This window comes from Lutra lutra, chromosome 1 (assembly GCF_902655055.1).
Source record: "Lutra lutra chromosome 1, mLutLut1.2, whole genome shotgun sequence".
Taxonomy (NCBI): Eukaryota; Metazoa; Chordata; class Mammalia; order Carnivora; family Mustelidae; genus Lutra; species Lutra lutra.
In genome coordinates this window covers 190700188-190716269 of record NC_062278.1, presented here as the reverse complement: position 1 = coordinate 190716269, position 16082 = coordinate 190700188, and the positions used below count along the sequence as shown (strand labels likewise).

At 41.5% G+C, this 16082-nt stretch overlaps 1 long non-coding RNA gene across 5 annotated transcripts in view; it reads left to right on the top strand.

Annotated features, from left to right (window-relative positions):
• The window catches only part of LOC125110261 (uncharacterized), a 300974-nt gene that overhangs the window by 222674 nt on the left and 62218 nt on the right, over positions 1-16082 (top strand). For 3 of the 5 annotated variants that reach the window (XR_007130541.1, XR_007130540.1, XR_007130538.1), the window contains exon 3: positions 13728-13842. The exons of the other annotated variants lie outside the window; for them this stretch is intronic. This is a non-coding gene — a long non-coding RNA (uncharacterized LOC125110261). The remainder of the gene's footprint in view (positions 1-13727; positions 13843-16082) is intronic. 5 annotated transcript variants of the gene reach the window in all.

Here is a 16082-nt window from a genome sequence, read left to right as displayed (position 1 = left end):
CTCCAAAGAAGATATAGGATGGCCAACAAGCGTATTTTGGGCTAAGCTGACAGAGGCTCAATATTGCTATCGTTAGAGAAATACAAATCAGAACTACAGTGAGATACCACCTCATACCTGTAGGACGGTCCATTTCCAAAAATCAGAAAATAATTATGTTGGTGAGGATGAAGAGGAACTAGAACCCTTCTACCGCATTGGTGGGAATGTAAATTGGTGCAGGCCACTGTGGAAAACAGTACAGCATTTCCTCAAAACATTTTAAAAGTGATCTACCAATTCTGCTTCTGGTTATATATCCAAACAAACTGAAAGCAGGGTTTTGAAGAGGTATTTGTGTGCCCATGTTCATAGCAGCATTATTCGTAAGAACTAAAATAGGAAGGCAACCCAACGTCCATTGACAGATGAATAGATAAACAAAATGTGGTTTATCTATGCAATTGGATATTATTTAGCCTTAAGAATGAAGGAAATCCTGACACATGCTACAACACAGATGAAACTTGAGGACATTATTGTGAATGAAATATCTTAGTCACAAAAAGGCAAACACTGTGTGATTCCACTTATTAGAGGTACTTAAGAGTAGTCAAAGTCATAGAAACAAGGAAGTAGAATGGTGACTGCCAGGGGTTCTGGAGAAGGGAAAATCGGTTGTTATTGTTCAATGGGGATAAAGTTGCAGGTTCACAAAATGAACAGAGTTCTGAGATGGGTGGCAGTGATGGTGTATTTAATACCATGGAACTTTATACTTAAAAATGGATAAAATGGCAAATTTCATATTAAGTGTATTTCACCACAACAAAATTAGGGGTGGGGCGAAATGGCACAGATTCAATGATTCACTGTGAAAGGCAACAAAATAGAGCTTTACTGCCCATACTCTGGTTAGTTAGAATATAGAATTCCATAATCAAAAGTCCACATTCAAAGGAAAACTATTTACAGAAGCCTAGAGGGCTTTACACCAGCATCAGAGTTAGAAGAGAGTAGGTTCAAATCCCAGATCAGTCACTTCCTGGCAATTTACTAGTAACACCTTCATCCTGACCCTCAGTTTTCTCATTAGTACAATGGAAATGATGAATCCTGTCATGTAGGCTAGTATAAGGATATGACATAAGGATTAAATGTTGACCATTGTGTATAAAGCACCGAGTCCTGAGCCAGGTCTATACGTACATTAGTTCTTCTCTCCATCAGTGACCTACTGCCCAGCAGGAACAGACGCAACAGAAAGAAGGAAGAGTAATGTCTGAAGATGGGAAAGTTGTGCCATGTCTCTATCCCCAACAGAACAGAAATTCATCCTCAATAGGCACTGAGGATTAGAATCATAGGAGTGGAGAGATCTCTCAGAAGCCAAAAGATAGGGCAGCGTGTTTTGTACATTTTCAGATCACAAAGAAATACATTATAGGCTATGAGCCAGCAATACACTCTGCTATTTTCCACTGGATTTGATTCTATTTCATTTAAAAAAAAAGAAATTCTGTCACGATTCAAGCAAAGTGATTTTTTTTGACCCTGGGGTCATGACTCACAGTTTGAAAAAACACCTGGTTAGGGAATTCATGATTTGCGTCCTTCCAGGAAGCCTTTCTGGAACACCCTCACCCTGTGAAGGTTGTTCCCACATTTGAATTTCCTTGGCTTAAATGATTCCAGGCTTTGCCTCACCATTTATTCATAACTCTTCTCCTGCCTCCCTAGATACATTCACTGTTGCTCTGTCCTTCCAAATCTACCCACCTAGACCCCTGCATTATTTCACATTCAGGAGACTGAACTGAAGAAGCTGGGACAGGTTAATGTATATTTATGGTAGTGGAGGGAGAGGCAGACGGCCAGGAAACTAGCATTTAGTCCAATGGACCTGCTCTGGCCAAGCACTGGCTCTGTGCCTTGCACTGTGCAGAGAGCTCAGGAAGAGGATGAGTTTCTTTCAGATTCCTAAAGCCTTGGAGGTTGGACATGAGCTCAGAGTATGGGAACAGAGCACACAAGCTTCAGTGTGAAGCCTCTGAGAGCTCCTGAACAGAGACCTGACATGAGGAAACTTTGCCCTGTGCAGAAGCAGGTTCCTTAGTGATCAACAGAGCAAGACTCTATTGCCTAAAGGTAGAGGAATGGCCCAGATGGCCTTGCCAGGCTCACCTTTGTGAAATAACCGTGTGCACTGAAAGTTCAGCCTCACATGTGAATGCCAGAGAACTGCAACTCTGTGCAGGCGCCGATTCCAGGAGACTGGACCAAGGATTGGTCTTGCTTCTGCTTGAGAGTTTGGCCTTGGACTAGACTTCAAGACTGAAGCCACGGAGAAATCATGCCGTTGGTGAGTTCACAGCAATCCCGCAAATGCGGAGAGCTGTGTGCTCGTGGAGGAGGCAGACAGCCCTGGATTTCCAATTTGCCCAACCCTCTTCCAAGCCAATGAATCTAGTTTTCACCTCTCTGAGCTTCCCTTTCCACACTATAAAAGGGACTAATAATAATACCTCTAGAACAGGGTTGTCAGGAGCATGGAATGAGATAATATACATAAAGCCCCCCCGTCGTGGGAAGTCTTTAGTAAATGTGAGCCAGAGTTCTTATTTTCAACACTTCCATGCAGCATCCTTGAGGGGGAAAAAGGCAGTCATCTGAAACAGCTTTTCCTCCTTTAAGCCCAAAGGACATAGTTTCCTAGTGAGAAATGTGGAGTGTCAAGCCCTGAATGCTCTTGGAATAACAAGTGATTTTATCTCAGGAGTCTCTGTGTGATGCTAACACACAAGCGTGACTTAGGTGACTCCAGATATTGTCACTTGGCTTTTGGGCCTGCAGCTTTGCAGAATGATGCCTCTGGCATTGGCCACCTGCCCCATGGGGGGACCTCCTAGGCTCAGAAGACTTCAGCCAGCCTCAGAGTTTTTTAGAAGAAAGTTTTGGGAAATAGCCTCTGGAGGCCTTGTGTCTGCCTTCTGTTTTGTCCTCTAGCTTTCCCACACATGCCAGAAGCCCTGCCTTGACCTCTGGGAAGGCACACCTCTGGGCTGCTACTGGAACCAACTCCCAAGGTCTTCAGTCTCCATGAAACTGATCTTGACCGACAAGTGGATAGAGAGAAAGAAGAAATCCACAGTTATCCTCCACCAACTCTTCAAACCATAGTTCCTCTGGCTGGAGAGAAAGTTTGGGAGGCTACCTGAACCCTGCTGCTATTGCCACTGAACAGGATTACAGCTTCCATGCCTACAGCTTGCCTGGGGGGCTGGACAAGAGGGAGAAAAAAGCAAAAGAAAAAACAGAGGATTACCGCCATCCTCTCTGTCCCTTAGGGTCCCCCTTACTCCTTAGACTAGAAGTAGGGGCTTTTCTTGGGGTTTTTTCTCCCTGTGCCCACATGCTATTTCAGGATTCATGTTGCCCTTGAGCCTGGACTAGGAGATGTGGAAATAAAAACCCAGGAAACTCATAGTCTCAATTTTATTTAGAGTTCTGGACTCCTTCCCCAATCCACCTGCTACCACTCACTTTTCAGAGTCCTCAGATAGAAGCTGTGTGCCTTTTGTCTAGGGTTTTGGGTTGCATTCAGTGGAGGAATAAGGTGGACTGTGCTTATTTCATTTTAACCAGAGCCAGAATCCTCAGGAAACATTTTTTTTCCCCCATGTGTTGTATTACATTCAACCTCTATGACACTTGATCATCTACAAACGGCATCTATAGAAACTTAGATTGGATTAATTAGGATACCATATTCCTAGATCATGTCAAGTATCCAAGATGTTCACATACTTAGAATGGAATGGAGCTGCTTTTTATATTGAGAACAGACACAAAGAGATTTCAACACTAACTCTTGAGTAAGGAATGAATGAAGGATATCAATTGACTTTTTTCTTCGTGAAAAGTTTAAACATATATTACCCCACATTATTGACTCCATCACATATGTGTTTAATTAGGGGATGTATATTACCTACATATTTTTCAGACTGCATTTTTGTAAATGTCTGACTTGATAAGGTAGATGTTACACTTATTTGGAATCTCTGATCATCACTGCTAATAGCCTTAAACTTCCTTTTCATAGTAGACAATAGAATTTGAAATTAAGCAATTAAGTGTGTATTGCCAAAAAGAAGAACATCCATTTATATGGATCAACTAATTTCCAAAAGTATTGTACACTTAATGGAAAAGGAAGTGATCCACACCTCTAAAAAACACGAGCGGGCCAGCCATTACTTCAGAACACATTATGTACTCAAATACTCACACAGAGCTGATAACCCACTGATAAGATGAGCTAAAGTCCAGAAAATGTTGGGAAATAATTTGGTGATTAAGAACATCACAAAACGGCAGTTATTGGAAATGATAACATGGATATTTGCATAGTGATACGTACTGCACAAAATGTTTTTATTCAGTTGGTTATTCATTCTTATAGCCATCACTTATTAGGTGTCTATGATGTATCATCAGTGTGTTAGACACTCTAATTCAATAATTTGTGAGTAACCCCAGGTGTGCTCTGCTTTAAACCTTACACATAAAAAGTCTGAGTTGACAGAACAGATATAGAGAGATGTATACAAAGATAAGTTGTTAAGTTCATCAAACAACAAATTTCAAAATCCTTCCATTTACAAGCATTAATGCTAGCCACATTTAGTGGGGGCTAGAGACTCTCTAAGTATAAGGAGCAAAAGGCATGGATGGGCTTTGGAATCAGAAACACCTAGATTCAAATCCTTGAAATTATTCTCAACCTCAACTTTGTCAGATAGCTCTACCTAGGTCAAAGGATTATGGTCAAGTATGTATGATATAATGTAGCTCACATTCATAGGACAAACAAGCACATGGCAAGCTTCCATACATTTTATATATATATATATATACACATATATATATATATACATAGAGTTTATTTGCATTACATATAAAGTGAATTATTTTTCAATGGTTTAGATATATATCTATATCTATATATAATCTCATATATGATATATATAATATCATCACATATATATGTATATACATATATATGTATTTATATATCACATATATATAATCACATATATGAGTTTGTGCTATTACCTATGGTATTTAAAAAGAATGATTACGTGTAAGAATAAGCTTGATAGAGAATATGTAAGCATCAAATATTTTAATTCTCATGTTTTTACAACTCCTATCCCCTAAATGAAATCAATTTAATACCCATCTTATTTTGGGGGCTATTTGTATCTTTATTACTCACTAAGCAACCATAATGTATGTCTGGGGATCTACAGAACCCATGGGAGACATATTCCTTGCTCTCACAGACTTTACCTACTAAAAAGACAAGATGTACTTGAAAAGGTAATCTTTTGGAATGAGGATTACTTGTGCTGCTAAACTTTATGCCGGAAAGAGTCAAGTTCATTCATTCTTCTCATCATGTCTCCTTTATTGGGTGGTGGTTTCACTGAGCTAAAAATACTTAAATGGTTATTTTCTTTCACTTTCAAGTGGGGGTTGAGTGTTTCATTTGAGTGAGCAGAATGCAGATCTGAGATGTCTTCATACTGAGGTAGTTTGGGAAGGCTGTAATCATTTTAAGAGTAATATTATTGTTAAGTACCTACTGAGGCCTGGGCTCTTTGCTGGATATTTTCACATTTAATCCACACAATAAGGATGTATTATTACCTTCATTCCACTTCTGTGGTCAGTGAGGCTGAGAAATGCTTAGTAACTTGCACAAAGCAAAGGAAGCGAAGCCCAGATGTGAATCCAGGAGTGTCTGGTTTTTTTGATATCACTCCTTAGCTCAACTCAAGAATATGTAATGCCATAAAATGCAGATGTCTGCTCCTCTTAAATATCTTCCCTGTTATCCTTTCAATAGGTAAAAGTCTAGTGATTTATGTGTGGCACTTGGAACATGATCCACTCCATCTGTGTTAGACATTGCTAATTAATCATGCACTTTTGTCCCCAGAAATTGGACTTAGCTTCAGAATCCTTCTGAACACAGCATCCCCAAGCAGTCAATCTCAACCAACTAACCATAATTAACACAAAAAAAATCTGTTGGACATGTCTCCCATGGCGCTCTGCTAATGACTTTACTAATAGCACATACAATACTATGTTGAAATGATTTGCTTCCTAATTTTTAGTCTTCCCTTTTAGTTTTAGTTGTAAGACTTCAGTGATAGGACCATTCATCTTCCTAAATCTAGCCCGTGTACACAGTATACCACATAATACAATAGGCACCAAGTAAAAGTTTTGTTGGATCAAGTGTAAGTAAACATCTTTAGTTTAAACCTATGTGACTACCAAAATGCTAAACATATATTATTGTTAATAATTAGAATGGCCAGCATTTATTAAGCATTTACTATTTGCCAATATGGAAGTAAGCAATTCACATATATTAATTTTTTAACTTAAAAAATGATCCCATGAGATAATGATATTATCCCCATTTTATAAATAGCAGTACTGAAATTCAGAGAGCTTAAATGATTTGTACAAGGCCATAGGACCAAACCCACTTATTTTGACCCCCAAGCCACACTCTTAGTCATAACAAAAAACCCCACATAAAATGTAATTTTCCACCTCACGGTGCATTTATAGAACTGTACTACTGCCTATGACTGGTTTTCTAGAACTTTGCCAGGTGGTCCCTGAACTTTTTTCAAAACTTTGCCAGAAAATTAAGTATCTTTCACTGATCCTCTCTGGGTTCCCCCTGCTAAAACTACAACAACCCACCGCCCCCCACCCCAAACTTGGGAATTAACTGATGAGAAATGGATCAGGTTCCAAGAGAAGTCTCTCTCCTTTTCCACTTTCTTATCACCTAAACCATGTCAGGGTCTACTCTGTGTTGGCCACTGCGACAGGTGCCATGATGTGTTAAGATGAATAAGACTTGTTTCCTGACATCAGTGTACTCACAGTCTACTAGGGAAGCAGCTGCAGAATCACAATGGACTGTCATTGAGAAAGGCAGGTAGTGCTTTGGGTGAATGAGGAAGAGACATTCAGTTTTGCCCAAGAAAATCTTGAATGGTGGCCAACGTTCATCCAGGAGGGAAGAAAGAAGGGCACACCACAGAAAGAATATATGCGACATGTGCTTTAGAGTCCAAATCCAGGCTTTCGAAGTCCTTTGTAGGTGGCTCCTACCCCTGTCAACATGATTTAGAACCTTCCAGATAGAACTCTAGTAGGTCTGCCCTGGAACTTCAGAGTTCCAGGCGTTGAGGCTACCATGCATGGTACATATGTTTCCTCCACCAACACATGGAAATATTCTATTTATTTATTATTTTAATGTAGTGATTGATCATGGTTGTTGAAGGGGATCATGAGTTTTTGAGGATTTTAGTGCACCTTTTACATACCCTGAGGGTCTACCTTCTGAAATCAATGAATGCCTCACGAGCATATTCTCTCAGAACTGAGACCTTCAAAAAGAGGCACATAACTTCCCCAATTTCCTATGAAAGACATTATTCTAGTGTCCTCGAGTGACAGATGGTCTAATAATTTGCAAATACGTGCTCCTTACACTCTGAGGTCAGCTCTGTTTTACTTAAGGGTTTTCACTCACACAAGTACCATCTGGAGCCCACATCCTCTATCTTAGGCTTCAAATAAATCCCGATTTACCTCAGAAATATTTGCCAAGAGTCTGCTTGCTAGAAAAATTACCAGTTTATCCTCTTTGAGGCATGCCTTTGCAATATATGACACCTAGTAGGCACTTCATAAAAGTCCATAGGGATACTCTTAGGATGCTACAAAAGATACCTGTGGAGACAAAGATTTGGGGGGAACTGAAGCTAATTTTTTTCTTTTTCTTTCTTTCTTTTTTTTTTTTTTTTTTTTTTTTTTGGTGTGCATGTGGGTTAGTGGGCAGTCTGGCAAGATTAAACAATTTTCTTTCAGCTGGAGCATCCTAATCCAAATTAAAGCTTCGTGTGCTGCATCAACATTCTGACTCAATACTGCTGAGGTTTCTTTGCCAAACATCTTTTCAGCTCTCAGAATCAGTCAGTCTGGGGCACATTTTGATCTGGTGATGTATGTATACAGAAGAATGGATGAATGCTTGAGGATGAACTTCAAATCTTGAAGGAATCATGTGCTATTGTGCTCTTTGAAAAGCCTGAGGAATGCTTTTGTGGGGTCTACCCCAGAGCATGCTGGTGGCATGTTTGTGGCTAACACCTTGCAAAGGGGAATCTGGACGTTGTTGCTCATGTTTTCTCTCTGAAGCAAAAACCAAGGTGCATGTAAGGTTTCATCAATAATTCCAAGGTGTTCTTCAAGCCCAGTCCTGGGTCCACTGCACCCTGGAATATACCTTAAGCATTTGAGCTAAATCACCGAGAAAGGCCAGGAAGCTAAACTACTCTTCTTTTGTGCCAGTCATGTAACCCCCAGGTGCTCTCAGTCCTGGCTAGCCTGCCGGGACTGGAAATGGGCCACTCCTGTCCTTTCACACTGACTTCCGCTTGAGAGCAGGAAAGCATCCCTTTCCTCTTCAAAGTGGACCCGGATGCAGATTCAACTAGTTAACTCTTTTTCAAACTTGATTAATAGTTCTTTAAGTCAATTCCTGGTAAGAGGTGGGTCTTGCACACATCATTTTTTTTTTTTTTTCTGTCAATAGGGAAGTGAGTAATTCCTAAGTTTTAGGCCAGAAAGAAAATCTGGAACCTTAACAAGTTCATTACATCTTGGGGGAACAATTATAAATTTTTTTTTTATAAATTTACCTAGGAATTTCATTATCTAACAATAATGTTTTTCCCATTTTTGTTTTTTAAAAATCGTCTTCTAAATCTTAAAACAGTAAAAGTGGGATAACATCTAAAATTTTGCAGAATACATTTCATTACTAAAAATCTTTTAATCATTTTCCTATATCCATAATTCCTAAATATTTTCAAAAACTTGATATGCAATGTCACCTAATAATCCACAGAATCCTCTTTGAGAAATGCTATATAAAATCAAACAAGGAAAGTTATCAAGGAATTTAACAGAGAAGGCTCCATTAAGAAAGACCTGGGTTTGAGTCCTGGTTCTCCCACTAACCAAATTATAATGACTAATACATGACTATCTGAAGTCATAACATTTATTGACCACCTGCTATGTAACAGGCACTTTGCAAAGGGTCTTGCGTGTATTAATTTCACTTGATCCTAGAACCCCATATGGCTGGTGCTATTAGTATTCCTACTTTGCAGATGAAGATATAGAGGCTAAGGAAGTTTTCCTGGCTTAAGCTCATAAGGTGAATCAATATGAACTTAACCTGGCCTGTGTCCACTCTACCGATTGAGTTCCCACCCTCCTCCTCTGGCTGTTGGAGACCTGGTTCCCTCACAACCTCCATCCCACCCCCACTACTAGCTTCCCTAACACTGGGCTACTTCTCATTCCCAGCCTTAACACCAACTCTAACACTCATCTCTCCTCTTCACCCTTTATGTTTTCCCCCAAATGCAACTTGTTCCAGGAAGCCTTCCTTGTACTCCATTATACACTCTCTTCATTATATATTCTCTTCATTCAAGTGCACATTTTCATTGAGAAAACTTATAGGAATTAGTTCTTTTTGTAACTATGAGTTCATTATCCATCTCCCTTGCTAGACTGAGGCTCCAAAGTGCCCTCACATCTGTATTTCACCCAACAACGTGAATAAGTGACTTATTAATGACATGTCATTCTCAATTCTTTAGTCAGCAATATGGTCAGTTCCTATTAGCTCATTTCTAAACCAGTGGCTTTCAGCATGACAAAAGGGAAGCACAAAAGATGCATGAAACTGCTACATTAAACTGCAGGACTTTGGGTGGGTACCTTGAGAAGGAGTGGGTTTTGAAGGCCATTCCATTCTCTGTTCCTTTTAGAACAGAAGCTTGAATCCGTACACACCATTTCTGCTAAGAGAGTTAGTGGATGGCTGGGAGGGCATTTACACACCTTTTCTAGCAACATGAAGCTTTAAGTCCTTGGAACCGTCCCCAAACAAAAATTTGGTCTCAGCCACCTAGCTTCTCCCACCCTGGTAAGTCAGGTAGAAGAGTGGGGTAAGTGATCCTAGAGGGTGTTGTTCTAAAGTTCACGTTCTCCTGTAAGGGGCTCCACTGCCTCAGTTTACATGGCCAAATAAAGGAAATCCTGCATCAAAGCTTGTATTGAAAATTCACAATACAAATGAGTACATTAGTGAGGCTGGGAGGTCCTGCAGGGAGAAAAAATATCTGCTTCATTTTGTTCAGTTCCTAAATTTATTTGGCCATGTTTAGTCATAGCATGTTGTCTTGGATTAGACTGCACCAGAATCAGACCCTGAGATAAGGATTTAAGTACAAGAAGGTTTATTTAGGAGGTGCATTTATAAAAAGCCTCAGAAGCGGGGAAAGGAAGTGAGCTTAGAAAGGGAAAAGGGCCAGTCCAGGGGGTGTTAATGAACCTCCAAATTCACCTTTGGAGGCAACTGGAACTCTGCCTTGCTGGGGACCCATGGGGCAGGCCCACCACAGAGGTGATCTGTTTCAGGAGTGAGGACGCTGGATTTTATTCACCAGCACTCATCGGTCACACACTGAGGGCTGCTTTGAGGGCCACTAGCTCCCTTCTACTTCTGGCCTGCTCTGCATGGTATCTAGAGAAAGATGGCGGGCAAGGATTAGCAGGTGCTCACAACATACCACTGGTTGTCATACACAGGAACTGTGAGTGCCACGGGGAGATGGGTGAGAGCATGTCTTCCACACCGGTGTCCCTCTTTACGTTTTGCTTTTTCACATAGGGTCCTCATTCATACCTGGTGGAAATAGTACGTGAGGACCAAAATTGGTTCACCGAGTTCCCAGAAGCTACCCTCTGGCTGAACACATGGAGTCAATGCTATGCTATAGTTTGTAAAACCCCAAAGGGAATTCTTGTAAATGCCACCAAATACCAAACATATAAATCTCCAGGCTCAGCAGAAAGAGCCTTGGGAGATCATAACTTTTGGGATGCTACATCAAAAAGCCACCTATGGATCCAAACTTAGAATCGGGTTCTCACTCAGGCTGTCTGCGAAAGAGAAAAGTTCTCTTTCCCACAGCCAAGGGCACAGCGGATGCTGTATTAACTGTGTCCTATGTATGGTGATGGCAGGCTGCATCTACAAGAAGCTAAGATTGTCATATGGAGGCACAGAAAAAGACACAGAGCTCTGAGGACCCCACTCGTATGGCCTGTCTTACATTCTAGCAAAGTCAGACAATACAATACCAACAGACCAACAGAGAAAATGTTCAAAATGGTGGTAAAGGTTATAAGTCATTTAAAAGGAGAATGGGAAAAAGAGTAGCTGGGGAAGAATTACTTAAGGCTGAGTGATCTGGGATGGCATCTTTGAGGGGTAGAATATGACCTGACACCTCCTTGCTTCAGTGGAGGAGAGAGAAGGGGATTTCAGTAGGACAGAAGAGCAAGTTCAAAGGCCCTGGGATGGGAATTTGATTGGGGTATTTAAGGACAGGGGCCTGGAGCACTCTGAATGAAGGGTAGAGTACTAACAGTAAGGTTGGCAAGGACGGTTATAGCTGGAGCATGCTGGGTTGAAATTTTGTGTGTTTTTCCATCTGTTTCACTGCTCTTAAGGAAGGAAAAAAAAAAAACCCCAAAGCATCAGAAAACATTTGCTGCGTACCAAATGATGCTTCCATGTTCCAGATTTCTGAGAAAACTAAGGAAATTCATCGAATTCTATCTCCAGGCAGCCATCCTAATGGTCTCATCTCATTTTTCAGCATCTCTCACCGAGATCTCAAATGGCCTCACAGGTTAAAACCAGCCCCTAAAAGCTGAATGCTGACCTGCTCTTCCAAGGTCTTATGTCCCAGTCCCAGAATGCAATAATGTACAGAAACAGGGCACAGTGTTGCTACGACCCACTTCTTGCTGGGAGGAAGTCTGCTGGGTCTATGCCATCTGGTCTAACCAATGGCTTCAGTTTAGCCCCTTGAGGCATACCCAAGATGGCCCCTTCTGGACTGCCATTCACTGACTCTGTAGGAGGGATACCCAGTGGTGCAGCCAAAAGGCTCACTCAGGTTGTCCCCTGAGGATGATACTGTGGAGTCCATCTCAGGACTTTGTAAGGCTTTGTAAGGCAAGAGAAGGCTGGTTCTTCACTCTTGGCAAAGCCCGGGGCAGGAGATGAGGGGAAAGAAGAGGACAACTCTTGGCCTTTGGGGACAGGGACATCACAACGGAGGACTCTGTCATCCTGCAGGAGCCGGGACAGACCTCAGTTTTATCCCACAGCTGATTACTGGGCACCAGATGGATGCAGACAGAGCAGGGCTCTCCTACGGAAGTGAGTAAAGCCCGGGCCCTGCCCTCAAGGGGCTACCCTGGAAGAGACAGAAAGCTGGCTACTCCTGGTCATACCAGGCAGAATGAAAGCAGGGGCAAAGGGATATTCAGAGAACTTCAGGAGAGTACGGGGAAGAGAAATTAATAAGCTCACTGCCTTTCTTTGGCTTGACTTTATGGCTCCCTTGTCACACTTATGGCTCAGGCTTTTTTAACTAAGGGAAAGGCGACAGTACATCAGCAACAACAGAGCACTATTGTCAGGAGATGAGGGGAAGTGAGAAGGACAGGAAAACAGCTCATGAAGAGCTGGAACAATATCCCCTATTCTGCAAAATGACAGCAGCTCTGAGGGCAAGGTCCTGAGAGATCTTCTCACAAGAGGGTTCTCTCTCCCACTCTCACTGCCTTCACCTTGTGCTTCTGCTGTTCCCTCTGCATCTGGGTCTTTCTCTCAAGATCTTGTTTTTAACAGACCCCCTAGACAGACAGTCTGTTGGGTGTGAAGATCAACTCTTCCACTTACACTTAACCTTGGGCAGGTCACTTCACCTCTATGTGCCTCAATTTCCTCATCTGTGACAGGTGGATATTAAGAGTACCTACCTTAAATGGACTTTGTGAAGGTTAAATTAGTTAATACACAGAGACAGAATGACGCTATTTCTATCATGAGGCTGGGGTTCCCTACCTGTGGTCAGGGTAGTAGGCTCTCGTGGACAAAATGGCTCTTTACCAATTCCATTTACTTGGAAGGCAACTAGGATATTAGAAGTGCAAGGTCTCCTGAATGCTTAGAATCTCTTAGATTCCTTTCTTCTATATCACAGCATGTTTCAAAACAAATTTTAAAACTTACATCCTATCATAAAATAATACAGGTTCATTAAAAACTGTTTAAGAAAAAAAAATGGGGCACCTGGGTAGCTCAGTTGGTTGAGCAACTGCCTTCAGCTCAGGTCATGATCCTGGAGTCCCAGGATGGAGTCCCACATTGGCCTCCCTGCTCAGCAGGGAGTCTGCTTCTCCAGCTGACCTCTCTCCTCTCATGCTCTCTCTCATTCTCTCTCTCTCAAACAAAAAAGTCTTAAGAAAAAAAAAAGAAAGAAAAGAAAAAAAATAGTCCAACAAATAGCAGATGAAAATTACAGAATAGAGGACATATGATTTAAGGGCGACTCTCCTGACCATACAGTAATCCTGCTTAAGCCATGTGGTTTGTACTGCGCTGACCTTGCTGCAGGACTGGGCCAGCAGACTGGGCTGACTCTCTCCTGGGACTTCTGCTGGAGCTACTGAAAGACACTCTTTTCTTCTGGGACCCACAGGACAAAGGATGAATATGTTTGAAGATTCTGATGGTGAAGAATAGAGAAGAAAGCAGATTCTAGCTTTCTGGGAGAATAGAAAGAAACGTGGAAAATGCAAGCTCTCCAGGGACAGGTGAAGACCTAGATCCAGCAATACCTGAAACTATAACATTTATTTATTGGCCAAAAAGTCACATGAGCCAATATGTTTCTTCTATAGATTCTTTTCACTTCAACTAGTTTCGGCTGAGATTCTGTTAGTTGTAAATGAAATAATTTTGACCAACCATCCAGAAATAACCACATTTGCATGTATGTATACTTCCTTCAAGTCTTTCTTTCTCTTTCAAGCTCTCTGCATAGTTTTTTTTGTTGTTGTTGTTTTGTTTTGTTTTGTTTTGTTTTGTTTTGTTTTTTAATGAGAGGGGATCTTAACCTACAAATTTTAATATTTTTTTCCTTCCTGATCCTGTTACAAAATTTAGTACTTCTGGTTAGCATCTAAGTCTTTTTGAGAGAGGACAGAAGAAATTCTGCTGCCCCCACACCCTCCCCTGTTGCTCTTCTGCCCCCTGGAAGGTATTTCAGAGGACAAGGGGCTATCCTATGATATTCATGGATTGGCAGCTCCTTCCATGCTCCGTTCTATAGTACCGGGCTGGAGACCATCAGCTTTGATAGAAACTTTGGCCTTAGGTCAGCTTGGACTCTTGCCTAGTCTTTCAAAGCACTTTCCTTTTAAAGCCTCCAAACCCAGCATTTTCCATAAACATCTTACTGCCTTCTTTTTTTATTTTAAGTAGAGAGAAATTCAAGGGTGAGCATGCTGTATATTAATGGTGGTCTAGAGACTAGCAACACGGACCAGAGTTTCAGGAATCCAAAAAGAGATGCCCAGAATGCACTTGACTGCCAAAGAACCATTTGGGGCATAATTGAAAATTGAAATGCTGTGATGACATGGTCGAAATTATACCTGCGATTCCTAAAGAAAATCAGAGGTGGAATAGCCTTTGCTCTGTAATTGGCATGCTCAGATAACGCGGACTGCAGAACATTTGCTAGTAATTCTGCTGCTGGCTTGCTTGGCTTATAGCTCAAAACTAACAGTGAAGTTTGTTTTGCTAATCTCTCCTCTGGATTTGTGAATTATTTGTTTTCATTATCTTAAACATAAACTGGAAAGAAAAATCCAACGCAGGGGGAATTTTTATAAGACAGAACACTCGCATTGTCTTTGGATATGGATGCCCCACTTAATTTAATAAAAACCAAAGCAGACTACGTTGGAAGCTCTAACAGAGGAATGTGTTTATAATGAGGGAAGTGCCATAGGTCAGAAATCAAACATGGGCTTCGAAACTGTGGATTACAGTCATACCCACTGTTTCTTATTCTGTGGGGCGCTTCTGAGCAAGTCACATCAGCTTCCCGGGTTGTGACTGCCCTCCTCTGCCTCGAGCAGCAGCAATCATACCAGCTCTGTCCATCTCAAAGGTGGTGAAGAACTCAGGAGATCTTAGAGGATTAAGATTTCTTTTACAAACACAAAACTATAACACCGTTCTAATATTCAGATAATGTTCTCTAGAATTTTTTTTTAATTTATTTATTTGACAGAAAGAGATATCAAGTAGGGGAGAGGCAGGCAGAGAGAGAAAGAGAGAGGAGGAAGCAGGCTCCCCACTGAGCAGAGAGCCCAATGCAGGGTTCGATCCCAGGACCCTGGGATCATGAGCTGAAGGCAGAGGCTTTAACCCACTGAGCCACCCAGGCACCCCTGTTCTCTAGAATTTACAGAGTGCTCACACATCAAACAGACGATGTTGTTGTAATTTTGAGCCATCATCCCCACTCTGTAGATTACAGATGTCAGCTACTGGAGTAGAAGGAGATTCAGTCTTAGAGTCAGGGAGTCAGAGAGTTTAACCTCAGTCCTGGCTGTGTGACCTTATGCAAGTTAGTGACCTCTTTGGTCTTGGATATATCCTGTATGCAAGGGGGATGAAGAAACACCTGACACCTGCCTAGCTGCCTGCAACCTTTCTGCTAGAGAGCAGGAAACATATGTATGTACAGTAAGCAGTCCCAGTCAAGTATGAAGGTCAAATAGGCTGATAGACGAGTACAGCAATTATAATAACATTGTAATAGCTGGTTTTTTTTTTTTTTTAAACCAATGTCTCTGCCTTGGGCGCCATTCTAAAACCTTTACATGCATGAGATAAGGGACGCTTGTAGCAGTTCTGTGAGGAAAAGGCTGTCATTCTCATTTTATGGATGAGCAAACTGAGGCACACAGGGATGCAATATCTTACCCAAGGCCATCCAGCTAGTAAGCGGCCCCATTGGGGTATGGCGCAGGAAGTCTGG